The following is a 15,568-nucleotide window of genomic DNA, read 5'->3' as shown; positions in this document are numbered from 1 at the left end:
TAAATAAACGATCAAATTTAAGACGGAGAGTTGTTATTGTCATTCCCGGAGATAAACAACAAAGTACACGCATTCACCAGAACGCGTAACAAACGCTACAGCCAAAATGGGAGCCACAAATACAAATTCTAGCTCATTTAAAAAGAAATAAAGCCTGGAACTCTTTCTAAATACTGTTGACATCTAGTGGAAGCCCTGGGAACTGCAATCTGGGAGGTTTTCCCTTCATATTAAAAAATGACAGCCATAGGAATCAATGGTGGGCTGAATGATTTGTTGTTGTTGGATGGATTCTCCTCGGGTGTTCGCCTGCCATATCAGTTCTGTTATACTCACAGACATTATTTTAACAGTTTTAGAAACTTTTAAGTGTTAAAAAAAAATCTACCAATTATATGCATATCCTAGCTTCTGGGCCTGAGTTACAGCCAGTTTACTTTGGGCACGCTTGTCATCCAGACATCAAAATACCGCCCCCTAGTCCACATGATTAAAACCTCTGGGCAAGTGTCCTGCTTCTATTTTGAAGAAAATGGGGTTCATGTTAGCAGTAACTGCATAAAGTTACTATGAAATGAAGGTGAATAAAACATTTTTTTTTTTCCTCAGTTCCACATTGTGAGCAGTTTGCTTGGGAAGAATTGTCATTTTATTTCTGAATACATTGTAGTTTTGCATAAAATAAATGACAGTAAACCATTGCTATTTCATTTGATTGAAGTGTAATGAACACATCTGATTGTCAGGACACTATTTGTCGAACATGACAATTGGTAGGCTGAACTCATCAGTCAAACAGAGTTTTCTACCTTGTTTTGGGTCCCCTGCCATATAAAATGAGACTTGGCATAATGATACGAATAATAGAACTATCATTACAGATGCTGAGAATAATGTAGGGCCAGAAGACTCTCTTGGCTGTAGCTGAGATGTGACAGACCAGGCAGTCAGGGAAAGGCTAGGTGGGGTACCTGGTGGGGTACTGACACAGACAGACAGAAGTAGAGACAGCAGCATGGCGCTCTGGGCTCTAGTCTTTGAAAATTGCCTCTGGTTATATTTACTGGTGTTTTAAAACAGCAAAGATGAATAGTTCATATTTCCTGTTGATGTCAGTTTTCATAAAACCTAAATTGCCTGCTGTGCACCAAAGACAAGCTTGTTTTGAGGAATGTGTTTCAATGTCTGGTAGTGATGCAGTCATATGAATGTCCTTAGGGTGGTTTATTGTAGGATGAAATGCACAGTTGTGGCCAGTTTCCCAGACACTTTCCAAGGAGGTACTCATTGAGCTTTTTTAGCCTCGGACTAGACTTGATCTGCGTCCAGAGAAAACCTTCCCTCACGTACAGTTTGTTTCATTGAGTTCAATTCTTGACACTGATGAAGACCACTTTTTGTGGAGGTCTCTCTTTCTGTGCAGCCTAGGCCTTGTACTTGCCAGACAGACTGGTCTAGATCAGTTTGCCAATTTGGGAGACACTGATGGTCTCTGTGTAGCCTATTGCTATAGTCTGAGTGCATCCCAAATACTTATTTTCCACCATAATTTGCAAATAAATTCATTAAAAATCCTACAATGTGATTCTGTGGATTTGTTTTCTAATTTTGTCTGTCATAGTTGAAGTGTACCTATGATGAAAATTACAGGCCTCTCTCATCTTTTTAAGTGGGAGAACTTGCACAATTGGTGGCTGACTAAATACTTTTTTGCCCCACTGTATATATTCTCCTTCTGTTCCCCATTTTTTTTTTTTAATCAATGCAATGATTGTGTACAATACACAGAATGTAATTGTATGTACTTTGTAAACTGTGTAACCTAAAATGTACTATAGGGTCTCTGTATACAGAAATGTATTAACCCCTTTATTTCTGCCTAAATGTTTGGGCGCCCAAAGACCAAATTCACATAGAAATAACTTATTTTATACATAATGTTTCTGCCACTGTCTCTTTTGACCATAAAGAGCTTCTGGATATCAGGACAGCGATTACTCACCTCGTACTGGACAAATATTCTTTTTTCTAGAATGAGTCTGATGCAAAGGATTTACTTCAGACACCTGACAGGCCCAAATCACCGTCATTTGCATAAAGAAGAGAAGGAGATATTTGGGACATTTGATTGGTTGGTTGGTTGGGGTACCTTGTAAGGATCCGATGGCGAGTGAGTCATCCCTCTCTACCAACAGTTCTATTAGCCAACGTGCACTCATTGGATAACAAAATGAATGAGCTCCGATCAAGCCTATCTCACCATCGGGAAATTAAAAATCTGGTATATCTTATGTCTCACAGAGTCGTGGCTGAACGATGACATGGATAACATACAGCTGGCTGGGTTTTCGGTCCAACAGCAAGACAGAACAGCTGCCTCCGGTAAAACAAGGGATGGCGGTCTGTGTCTATTTGTAAATAACAGCTGGTGCACAAAATCTAATATTAAGGAATTCTCAAGGTTTTGCTTGCCTGAGGTAGAGTATCTCATGATAAGCTGTAGACCACACTATTTACCAAGAGCGTTTTCATCTATATTTTTCTGTCAATCTGTCAATTTACCACCACAAACCGATGCTGGCACTAAGACCGTACTCAATGAGCTGAATAAGGCCATAAGAAAACAAGAAAATGCTCATCCAGAGGCGGCGCCCCTAGTGGCCGGGGACTTTAATGCAGGGAAACCTAAATCTGTTTTACCTCATTTCTAACAGCATGTTAATAAATGTGCAACCGGAGGGGGAAAAAACTGGACCACATTTACTCCACGCACAGAGATGAGTACATAGCCTTCCATTTTGCCAAATCTGACCATAACGCTATCCTCCTGATTCCTGCTTATGAGCAAAAACTAAAGCAGGAAGTACCAGTGAATCGCTCAATAAGGAAGTGGTTAGATGAAGCAGGTGCTAAGCTACAGGCCTGTTTTGCTAACACAGACTGGAATATGTTCCGGGATTCTTGCGATGGCATTGAGGAGGTCACCACATCAGTCACTGGCTTTATCAATAAGTGCATGAATTACAGGCAACGTCCGCACTGAGCTAAAGGGTAGATCTTCCGCTTTCAAGGAGCGGGACTCTAACCCGGACACTAATCCCGCTATGCCCTTCGACGAACCATCAAACAGGCAAAGCGTCAATACAGGACTAAGATTGAATCATACTACATCGGCTCCGACGGTCGTCGGATGTGGCAGAGCTTGCAAACTATTACAAACTACAAAGGGAAGCACAGCCAAGAGCTGCCCAGTGACACGAGCCTACCAGATTAGCTAAATAACTTCTATGCTCGCCTCGAGGCAAGCAACACTGAAGTATGCATGAGAGCATCAGCTGTTTCGGACGAGTGTCTGATCACGCTCTCCATAGCTGATGTGAATAAGACTTTTTTTAAACAGGTCAACAGTCACAAGGCTGCAGGGCCAGATGGATTACCAGAATGTGTACACCGAGCATGCGCTGCTCAACTGGCACGTGTCTTCACTGACATTGTCAACCTGTCCCTGACAGAGTCTGTAATACCAAGATGTTTCAAGCTGACCACCGAGAACACCAAGGTAACCTGCCTAAATGACTACCGAACCGTAGCACTTAGGTCTGTAGCCATGAAGTGCTTTGATAGACTCGTCATGGCTCACATCAACACCATCATCCCAGAAACACTAGACCCACTCCAATTTGCATACCGCCCAACAGATCCACAGGTGATGCAGTTTCTGTTGCACTCCACACTGCCCTTTCCTACCTGGACAAAAGGAGCACCTACGTGAGAATGCTATTCATTGACAACAGGTCAGCGTTCAACACCATAGTGTCCTCAAAGCTCATCACTAAGCTAAGGATCCTGGGACTAAACACCTCCCTCTGCAACTGGATCCTGGACTTCCTGACGGGCCATCCTCAGGTGGTAAGGTTAGGTAACAACCCATCTGCCACGCTGATCCTCAACACTGGGGCCCCTCAGGGGTACATACTCAGTCCCCTCCTGTACTCTGTGTTCACCCATGACTGCATGGCCAGACACGACTTCAACACCATTAAGTTTGCCGAAGACACAACAGTGGTAGGCCTGATCACCGACAACGATGAGACAGACTATAGGGAGGAGATCAGAGACCTGACAGTTTGGTGCCAGGATAACAACATCTCCCTCAAAATGATCAAGACAAAGGAGATGATCGTGGACTACAGGAAAATGAGAACTGAACACTCCCCCATTCTCATTAATGGGGCTGTAGTGGAGCAGGTTGAGAGCTCCTTGATATCCACATCACCAACAAACTAGAATGTTTCAAACACACCAAGACAGCCGGAAAGAGGGCAGGAAAATTCCTATGGGTCCTCAAATCCTTAAGAAGTTCTACAGCTGCACCATCGAGGTTGCGTCACTGGCTGGTATGCAACTGCTCGGCCTCCAACCGCAAGGCACAACAGAGGGTGGTGCGTACGGCCCAGTTCATCACTGGGGCCAAGCTTCCTGCCATCCAGGACCCCTAACACCGCCTGGTATAGAGGAAGGCCCAAAAAATTGTCAGACTCCAGCCACCTTAGTCATAGGATGTTCTCTCTGCAAGCCGTACCGGAGCGCCAAGTCTAGGTCCAGAATACTTCATAAACAGCTTCTACCCCTAAGCCATAAGACTCCTGAACAGCTCATGAAATGGCTACCCAGACTATTTGTATTGTGTGTGTCCCCCCTATGCTGCTACTACTCTCTGTTTATCATCTATGCATAGTCACTTTAACTCTTCTTACGTGTACATTTGACCTAAATTACCTCAACTAACCGGTGCCCCCGCACGTTGACTCTGTACTGGTACCCCCTGTATATAGCCTCACTATTTGTTATTTTACTGCTGCTCTTTAATCATTTGTTTCTTTTATTTTGTATTTTTTACTTTATACTTATTTTTTTCTAAACTGCATTGTTGTTTAAGGGCTTGTAAGTAAGCATTTCACTCTAAGGTCTACTACACCTGTTGTATTCGGTGCATGTGACAAATACAATTCGATTTGATTTGTATTCACACCCCTTGACTTTTCCAAATTTTTGTTGTGTTACAGCCTACATTTTAAAATGAATTAAATTGAGATGCTGTGTTACTGCCTACATTTTAAAATTAATTAAATTGAGATGCTGTGTTACAGCCTACATTTTAAAATTAATTAAATTGAGATGCTGTGTTACAGCCTACCTTTTAAAATGAATTAAATTGAGATGCTGTGTTACAGCCTACCTTTTAAAATGAATTAAATTGAGATGCTGTGCTACAGCCTACATTTTAAAATGAATTAAATTGAGATGCTGTGCTACCGGCCTCCCCACAAAACCTGATCCGCCGATCTACAGCTCGATCAACAATGACAGGCCCATTACTGTTGATAAGTTAGGGATGTCTGGCGTAAGCGGATTTCTGCCACCTGTAATGGTTTGTAGCTGATACATCACTAGATGGGCAATATATTGAAAGCTTTTAAATTAAAATGTATTGATCTCGTTGGGAAAAGCCCATGAAATGCTTATTCGCTGTGAACAGAGTAAACAGAATCCCAGTTCCAAGACTTTTAAATTATGAATCTTTTCTTTCTGCTAAAGGCTACTCTTGGACTAAGTTATGTAGTAGAAACCCTCAGAACACGTCCCAAATGGCACCCTAATCCCTATATAGTGCACTACTTTTGACCGGAACCCAATGGGGCCCAATGGTGCACTGTGAGGAATTAGGGTGCCATTTTGGAACACAGTCTTCATCTCTGTCTCAGTCAGAAGTGGCATGACAGGTGTTAACGACCTCAGTATCACACACACACACGCGCGCTCGTGCTCACTCGTCCAGCCATTCTGGAGCTGTATCACTCCTTGTGCGTCCCAAATTGCACCTTGTTTCCTAGAGCAGGGATGGGAATTTTTTTATTTTTAGATTGGTAAATTAGTCTAGTGGCTAGCTATCTAATCTTGCAGTAGTCACGGTCAAATTATCGACCAGTCGAGCTCTGCTCCCCAGCCCCAGCCCGATGGGCCCAGACGTTATACATCAGGTTAGGGCCGGGTAGGGCCTGTTTCTTCATCAATAACTAGGGTACAGGTAGGGCCTGTTTCTTCATCAATAACTAGTGTACAGGTAGGGCCTGTTTCTTCATCAATAACTAGTGTACAGGTAGGGCCTGTTTCTTCATCAATAACTAGTGTACAGGTAGGGCCTGTTTCTTCATCAATAACTAGTGTACAGGTAGGGCCTGTTTCTTCATCAATAACTAGTGTACAGGTAGGGGGGCCTGTTTCTTCATCAATAACTAGTGTACAGGTAGGGGGGCCTGTTTCTTCATCAATAACTAGGGTACAGGTAGGGCCTGTTTCTTCATCAATAACTAGAGTACAGGTAGGGCCTGTTTCTTCATCAATAACTAGGGTACAGGTAGGGCCTGTATCTTCATCAATAACTAGTGTACAGGTAGGGCCTGTATCTTCATCAATAACTAGGGTACAGGTAGGGCCTGTATCTTCATCAATAACTAGAGTACAGGTAGGGCCTGTTTCTTCATCAATAACTAGAGTACAGGTAGGGCCTGTTTCTTCATCAATAACTAGGGTACAGGTAGGGCCTGTTTCTTCATCAATAACTAGGGTACAGGTAGGGCCTGTTTCTTCATCAATAACTAGAGTACAGGTAGGGCCTGTTTCTTCATCAATAACTAGGGTACAGGTAGGGCCTGTATCTTCATCAATAACTAGTGTACAGGTAGGGCCTGTATCTTCATCAATAACTAGGGTACAGGTAGGGCCTGTATCTTCATCAATAACTAGAGTACAGGTAGGGCCTGTTTCTTCATCAATAACTAGAGTACAGGTAGGGCCTGTTTCTTCATCAATAACTAGGGTACAGGTAGGGCCTGTTTATTCATCAATAACTAGGGTACAGGTAGGGCCTGTTTCTTCATCAATAACTAGTGTACAGGTAGGGCCTGTTTCTTCATCAATAACTAGTGTACAGGTAGGGCCTGTTTCTTCATCAATAACTAGTGTACAGGTAGGGCCTGTTTCTTCATCAATAACTAGTGTACAGGTAGGGGGGCCTGTTTCTTCATCAATAACTAGTGTACAGGTAGGGGGGCCTGTTTCTTCATCAATAACTAGGTACAGGTAGGGCCTGTTTCTTCATCAATAACTAGAGTACAGGTAGGGCCTGTTTCTTCATCAATAACTATGGTACAGGTAGGGCCTGTATCTTCATCAATAACTGAGTGACAGGTGGGCCTGTATCTTCATCAATAACTGGGTACAGGTAGGGCCTGTATCTTCATCAATAACTAGGTACAGGGCCTGTTTCTTCATCAATAACTAGAGTACAGGTAGGGCCTGTTTCTTCATCAATAACTAGGGTACAGGTAGGGCCTGTTTCTTCATCAATAACTGGTACAGGTAGGGCCTGTTTCTTCATCAATAACTAGAGTACAGGTAGGGCCTGTTTCTTCATCAATAACTAGGGTACAGGTAGGGCCTGTATCTTCATCAATAACTAGTGTACAGGTAGGGCCTGTATCTTCATCAATAACTAGGGTACAGGTAGGGCCTGTATCTTCATCAATAACTAGAGTACAGGTAGGGCCTGTTTCTTCATCAATAACTAGAGTACAGGTAGGGCCTGTTTCTTCATCAATAACTAGGGTACAGGTAGGGCCTGTTTCTTCATCAATAACTAGGGTACAGGTAGGGCCTGTTTCTTCATCAATAACCAGGGTACAGGTAGGGCCTGTTTCTTCATCAATAGCCAGGGTACAGGTAGGGCCTGTTTCTTCATCAATAACTAGAGTACAGGTAGGGCCTGTTTCTTCATCAATAACTAGGGTACAGGTAGGGCCTGTTTCTTCATCAATAACTAGGGTAATGGTAGGGCCTGTTTCTTACATCAGTGACTCAACCCACTCAAGTGACGCACCCCTCCTAGGGACGGTATGAAAGAGCCCTAGTAAGCCAGTGACTCAGCCCCTGTAATAGGGTTAAAGGCAGAGAATCCCAGTGGAAAGAGGGGAACCGGCCAGGCAGAGACAGCAAGGGCGGTTCGTTGCTCCAGAGCCTTTCCGTTCACCTTCACACTCCTGGGCCAGACTACACTCAATCATATGACCCACTGAAGAGATGAGTCTTCAGTAAAGACTTAAAGGTTGAGACCGAGTTTGCGTCTCTCACATGGGTAGGCAGACCATTCCATAAAAATGGAGCTCTATAGGAGAAAGCCCTGCCTCCAGCTGTTTGCTCATAAATTCTAGTGACAATTAGGATGCCTGCGTCTTGTGCCCGTAGCGTACGTGTAGGTATGTACGGCAGGACCAAATCAGATGGTGGTAATGATGGTGGTGATGGTAATGATGGTGGTGGTGGTAATGATGATGGTGGTGGTGGTAATGATGATGGTGGTGATGGTAATGATGATGACAACGGTAATGATGATGGTGATGGTGAATGATAGTGGTGGTGGTAATGATGATGGTGGTGGTAATGATGATGGTGGTGGTAATGATGATAGTGGTGGTGGTAATGATGATAGTGGTGGTGGTGGTGGTAATGATGGTGGTGGTAATGATGATAGTGGTGGTGTTAATGATGATGGTGGTGGTAATGATGATGGTGGTGGTGGTAATGATGATGGTGGTGGTAATGATGATAGTGGTGGTGGTAATGATGATAGTGGTGGTGGTGGTGGTGGTAATGATGGTGGTGGTGGTAGTAATGATGATGGTGGTGATGGTAATGATGATGGTGGTAGTAATGATGATGGTGGTAGTAATGATGATGGTGGTGATGGTAATGATGATGGTGGTAGTAATGATGATGGTGGTGGTAGTACTGATGATGGTGGTGATGGTAATGATGGTGGTGGTAGTAATGGTGGTGGTGGTGATGGTAATGATGATGGTGGTAGTAATGATGATGGTGGTAGTAATGATGATGGTGGTGATGGTAATGATGATGGTGGTAGTAATGATGATGGTGGTGGTAGTACTAATGACGATGGTAATGGTAATGGTGCTGGTGGTGGTAATGATGATGGTGATGGTAATGATGATGATGGTAATGATGATGGTAGTAGTACTGATGGTGGTAGTAATGATGATGGTAGTAATGATGGTGGTAGTAATGATGATGGTGGTAGTAATGATGATGGTGGTAGTAATGATGATGGTGGTAGTAATGATGGTGGTGATGGTAATGATGATGATGGTAATGATGATGGTAGTAATGATGGTGGTGATGGTAATGATGATGATGGTAATGATGATGATGGTAATGATGATGGTAGTAATGATGCTGGTGGTGGTAATGATGATGGTAGTAATGATGATGGTGGTAGTAATGATGGTGGTGGTAATGATGATGGTGGTAGTAATGATGGTGGTGGTAATGATGATGGTAGTAGTAATGATGGTGGTAGTAATGATGGTAGTAGTAATGATGGTGGTAGTAATGATGGTAGTAGTAATGATGGTAGTAATGATGGTGGTAGTAATGATGATGGTAGTAATGATGGTGGTAGTAATGATGATGGTAGTAGTAATGATGGTGGTAGTAATGATGGTAGTAGTAATGATGGTGGTAGTAATGATGGTAGTAGTAATGATGGTGGTAGTAATGATGATGGTGGTAGTAATGATGGTAGTAGTAATGATGGTGGTAGTAATGATGGTAGTAGTACTGATGGTAGTAGTAATGATGATGGTGGTAGTAATGATGGTAGTAGTAATGATGGTAGTAGTAATGATGGTGGTAGTAATGATGATGGTAGTAATGATGATGGTAGTAGTAATGATGATGGTAGTAATGATGGTAGTAGTAATGATGGTGGTAGTAATGATGGTGGTAGTAATGATGGTAGTAGTAATGATGGTGGTAGTAATGATGGTGGTAGTAATGATGGTAGTAGTAATGATGGTGGTAGTAATGATGGTAGTAGTAATGATGGTGGTAGTAATGATGGTAGTAGTAATGATGGTAGTAGTAATGATGGTGGTAGTACTGATGGTGGTAGTAATGATGGTGGTAGTAATGATGGTGGTAGTACTGATGGTAGTAGTAATGATGATGGTGGTAGTAATGATGGTGGTAGTAATGATGATGGTGGTAGTAATGATGGTAGTGGTAGTAATGATGGTGGTAGTAATGATGGTAGTAATGATGGTAGTAGTAATGATGGTGGTAGTAATGATGGTAGTAGTAATGATGGTAGTAGTAATGATGGTGGTAGTAATGATGGTGGTAGTAATGATGGTGGTAGTAATGATGGTAGTAGTAATGATGGTGGTAGTAATGATGGTAGTAGTAATGATGGTAGTAGTAATGATGGTAGTAATGATGGTGGTAGTAATGATGGTAGTAGTAATGATGGTGGTAGTAATGATGGTGGTAGTAATGATGGTAGTAGTAATGATGGTGGTAGTAATGATGGTAGTAGTAATGATGGTGGTAGTAATGATGATGGTAGTAATGATGATGGTAGTAGTAATGATGGTGGTAGTAATGATGGTAGTAGTAGTAATGATGGTAGTAGTAATGATGGTGGTAGTAATGATGGTAGTAGTAATGATGATGGTGGTGGTAGTAATGATGATGGTAGTAATGATGATGGTGGTGATGGTAATGATGGTAGTAGTAATGATGATGGTAGTACTGATGATGGTGGTGGTAGTAATGATGATGGTAGTACTGATGGTGGTAGTAATAATGATGGTGGTGGTAGTACTGATGATGGTAGTAATGATGATGGTAGTAATGATGATGATGGTAGTACTGATGGTAGTAGTAATGATGATGATGGTAGTAGTAATGATGATGGTAGTAATGATGATGGTAGTAGTAATGATGGTAGTAGTAATGATGGTAGTAGTAATGATGGTAGAAGTAATGATGATGGTAGTAGTAATGATGATGGTAGTAATGATGATGGTAGTAATGATGATGGTAGTAATGATGATGGTAGTAGTAATGATGATGGTAGTAATGATGATGGTAGTAGTAATGATGGTAGTAGTAATGATGGTAGTAGTAATGATGGTGGTAGTAATGATGATGGTAGTAGTAATGATGATGGTAGTAGTAATGATGATGGTAGTAATGATGATGGTAGTAATGATGATGGTAGTAATGATGATGGTAGTAGTAATGATGATGGTAGTAATGATGATGGTAGTAGTAATGATGGTAGTAGTAATGATGGTAGTAGTAATGATGGTGGTAGTAATGATGATGGTAGTAGTAATGATGATGGTAGTAGTAATGATGGTGGTAGTAATGATGATGATGGTAATGATGATGGTAGTAGTAATGATGATGATGGTAGTAATGATGATGGTAGTAATGATGATGGTAGTAGTAATGATGGTGGTAGTAATGATTTTAGTAGTAATGATGGTAGTAGTAATGATGATGATGGTAGTAATGATGATGGTGGTAGTAATGATGATGGTAGTAGTACTGATGGTAGTAGTAATGATGGTAGTAGTAATGATGGTGGTAGTAATGATGGTGGTAGTAATGATGATGGTGGTAGTAATGATGATGGTGGTAGTAATGATGATGGTGGTAGTAATGATGATGGTGGTAGTAATGATGATGGTAGTAGTAATGATGGTGGTAGTAATGATGATGGTGGTAGTAATGATGATGGTGGTAGTAATGATGATGGTAGTAGTAATGATGATGGTAGTAGTACTGATGGTGGTAGTAATGATGATGGTGGTAGTAATGATGGTGGTGATGGTAATGGTAATGATGATGATGGTAATGATGATGCTGGTGGTGGTAATGATGATGATGATGGTGGTGGTGGTAATGGTGATGATGGTGGTGGTAATGATGATGGTGGTGATGATGATGATAGTGATGGTGGTGGTGATGATGATAGTGGTGGTGGTGATGGTAATGGTAATGATGATGGTGGTGATGGTAATGGTAATGATGATGATGGTAATGGTAATGATGATGGTGGTAATGTTGATGGTAACGATGATGATGGTAATGGTGGTGATGATGATGGTGGTGGTAATGATGGTGGTGGTACTGATGATGGTAATGATGATGATGGTAATGGTGGTGATGATGATGGTGGTGGTAATGATGATGGTAATGATGATCGGGGTGGTGGTGGTAATGATGATGATGATGGTGATGATGATGATGGTGGTGGTAATGATGGTGGTGGTGGTGGTGGTAATGATGATGATGATGATGGTGGTGGTAATGATGATGATGATGGTGGTGGTGGTAATAATGATGTAACGATGATGATGACGACGGTAAGGATGACGGTAATGAATGATTCTGTGTGTTGACTGTCGGTACAGGTGAAACAGATCATGGAGGAGGCGGTGACTAAGAAGTTTGTCCATGAAGACAGCAGCCACATCATCGGCCTATGCCGTAAGTACACACACACACACACACACACACACACACACACACACACACACACACACACACACACACACACACACACACACACACACACACACACACCCCTCCGAGAGCTCCTCAGCTGATGATGTGGGATGTCTTGGTGAAGGACAGTACTTGATGTCATTGCCAGCACATCAACGGAAAGTTAATAATCACACTGGAGTCAACAGAAACTACTCTTAGATGTTCCCTGGCCGCAAAACATATACTTTCCCTAAGAAAGACCAGATGTGTGTGGGGGGTGTGTGTGTGTGTGTGTGTGTGTGTGTGTGTGTGTGGCCCCGTAGTGCAGTCAGTATTGTGTGTGTGTGTGGCCCCGTAGTGCAGTCAGTATTGTGTGTGTGTGGCCCCGTAGTGCAGTCAGTATTGTGTGTGTGTGTGTGTGTGTGTGTGTGTGGCCCCATAGTGCAGTCAGTATTGTGTGTGTGTGTGGCCCCGTAGTGCAGTCAGTATTGTGTATGTGTGTGGCCCCGTAGTGCAGTCAGTATTGTGTGTGTGTGTGTGGCCCCGTAGTGCAGTCAGTATTGTGTTTGTGTGTGTGTGTGTGTGTGTGTGTGGCCCCATAGTGCAGTCAGTATTGTGTGTGTGTGTGGCCCCGTAGTGCAGTCAGTATTGTGTGTGTGTGTGGCCCCGTAGTGCAGTCAGTATTGTGTGTGTGTGTGTGGCCCCGTAGTGCAGTCAGTATTGTGTGTGTGTGTGTGGCCCCGTAGTGCAGTCAGTATTGTGTGTGTGTGTGTGTGGTGCAGTCAGTATTGTGTGTGTGTGTGTGGCCCCGTAGTGCAGTCAGTATTGTGTTTGTGTGTGTGTGTGTGTGGTGCAGTCAGTATTTTCATGAATGCTGCCAGTGTAGTGGGATGGGTTTATGTCGTTTCCGGCCGGATGACTGTGAGCTGGCGACTCCTTTACCACCTGATGTTCCCACCACACCGAGGGGGGGGAGGCTGTATATCTTTCCCTATTTGCTTGTGTGTATCTGTCGCCCTCTCTCTCTCTGTCTGTGTGTGTTATAACTTCCTTTGTTCACTCAGATAACCATTGAGGATCCCAGTGGGGGGGGGGGGGGGGGTGGAGGCTGTAACCCTAATGGTTCCTTATTTAAAGCCCTACTGTTGACCATAATCACTAGCAAGATAGATGTTGGTGCTGCACCATTTCACCGACATTTATATTTAAAAAAAATTAAATAAATGTAGGTTATTAAAACATCTGAATTATCCGACGTCGGTTTGCTTGAATTCCATTTAGTTCAGGGGTTTCTCTAAATCAATTCACGAGAGAAATCAAGTCAAGTGTCTTGAAGTGCAGTGTGGCGATTTAAACTATCAGTGTCAGGCTGTAATTGTTGCTAGGCTACCTGCCGCCCCAGGCTGTAATTGTTGCTAGGCTACCTGCCGCCCCAGGCTGTAATTGTTGCTAGGCTACCTGCCGCCCCAGGCTGTAATTGTTGCTAGGCTACCTGCCGCCCCAGGCTGTAATTGTTGCTAGGCTACCTGCCGCCCCAGGCTGTAATTGTTGCTAGGCTACCTGCCTCCCCAGGCTGTAATTGTTGCCATTAAAGGGACAATCTGCAGTTGCTACATCCGTTTTTTGGACTTTAATTCATCACTGATATGTACACGTTGGGCTATATATACCCATCGATTCTGGAAGAATATAACTTCTCAGTGCTGGGGTCTCCACCAGTGTCTTCTCAGTGCTGGGTCTCCACCTGTGTCTTCTCAGTGCTGGGTCTCCACCTGTGTCTTCTCAGTGCTGGGTCTCCACCTGTGTCTTCTCAGTGCTGGGGTCTCCACCAGTGTCTTCTCAGTGCTGGGTCTCCACCAGTGTTTTCTCAGTGCTGGGGTCTCCACCAGTGTCTTCTCAGTGCTGGGTCTCCACCTGTGTCTTCTCAGTGCTGGGTCTCCACCAGTGTCTTCTCAGTGCTGGGTCTCCACCAGTGTCTTCTCAGTGCTGGGTCTCCACCAGTGTCTTCTCAGTGCTGGGTCTCCACCAGTGTCTTCTCAGTGCTGGGTCTCCACCTGTGTCTTCTCAGTGCTGGGTCTCCACCTGTGTCTTCTCAGTGCTGGGTCTCCACCTGTGTCTTCTCAGTGCTGGGTCTCCACCAGTGTCTTCTCAGTGCTGGGTCTCCACCAGTGTCTTCTCAGTGCTGGGTCTCCACCAGTGTCTTCTCAGTGCTGGGTCTCCACCTGTGTCTTCTCTGTGCTGGGTCTCCACCAGTGTCTTCTCAGTGCTGGGTCTCCACCAGTGTCTTCTCAGTGCTGGGTCTCCACCAGTGTCTTCTCAGTGCTGGGTCTCCACCAGTGTCTTCTCAGTGCTGGGTCTCCACCTGTGTCTTCTCTGTGCTGGGTCTCCACCAGTGTCTTCTCAGTGCTGGGTCTCCACCAGTGTCTTCTCAGTGCTGGGTCTCCACCAGTGTCTTCTCAGTGCTGGGTCTCCACCAGTGTCTTCTCAGTGCTGGGTCTCCACCAGTGTCTTCTCAGTGCTGGGTCTCCACCTGTGTCTTCTCAGTGCTGGGTCTCCACCAGTGTCTTCTCAGTGCTGGGTCTCCACCTGTGTCTTCTCAGTGCTGGGTCTCCACCTGTGTCTTCTCAGTGCTGGGTCTCCACCTGTGTCTTCTCAGTGCTGGGTCTTCACCAGTGTCTTCTCAGTGCTGGGTCTCCACCTGTGTCTTCTCAGTGCTGGGTCTCCACCTGTGTCTTCTCAGTGCTGGGTCTCCACCAGTGTCTTCTCAGTGCTGGGTCTCCACCTGTGTCTTCTCAGTGCTGGGGTCTCCACCAGTGTCTTCTCAGTACTGGGTCTCCACCTGTGTCTTCTCAGTAGTGCTGGGTCTCCACTTATGTCTTCTCAGTGCTGGGTCTCCACCTGTGTCTTCTCAGTGCTGGGTCTCTGTTGTGTCTTCTCAGTGCTGGGGTCTCCACCTGTGTCTTCTCAGTAGTGCTGGGTCTCCACTTATGTCTTCTCAGTGCTGGGTCTCCACCTGTGTCTTCTCAGTGCTGGTTCTCCACCAGTGTCTCCATCAGTGTCTCCACCAGTGTCTCCATCAGTGTCTCCATCAGTGTGGCCGGTGTGTCTCGGGGGGTGATAATGAGCGGGGATAATGAGTGATGATAATGTCATC

The 15,568-nt window shown here is 44.1% G+C and overlaps 1 pseudogene; it reads left to right on the top strand.

The window, feature by feature from the left end:
• The window catches only part of LOC135559707 (small G protein signaling modulator 2-like), a 123,082-nt pseudogene that overhangs the window by 1,903 nt on the left and 105,611 nt on the right, over nucleotides 1-15,568 (top strand).

This window comes from Oncorhynchus nerka, linkage group LG14 (genome assembly GCF_034236695.1).
Source record: "Oncorhynchus nerka isolate Pitt River linkage group LG14, Oner_Uvic_2.0, whole genome shotgun sequence".
Taxonomy (NCBI): Eukaryota; Metazoa; Chordata; class Actinopteri; order Salmoniformes; family Salmonidae; genus Oncorhynchus; species Oncorhynchus nerka.
This window is presented reverse-complemented; position numbering and strand designations above follow the sequence as displayed.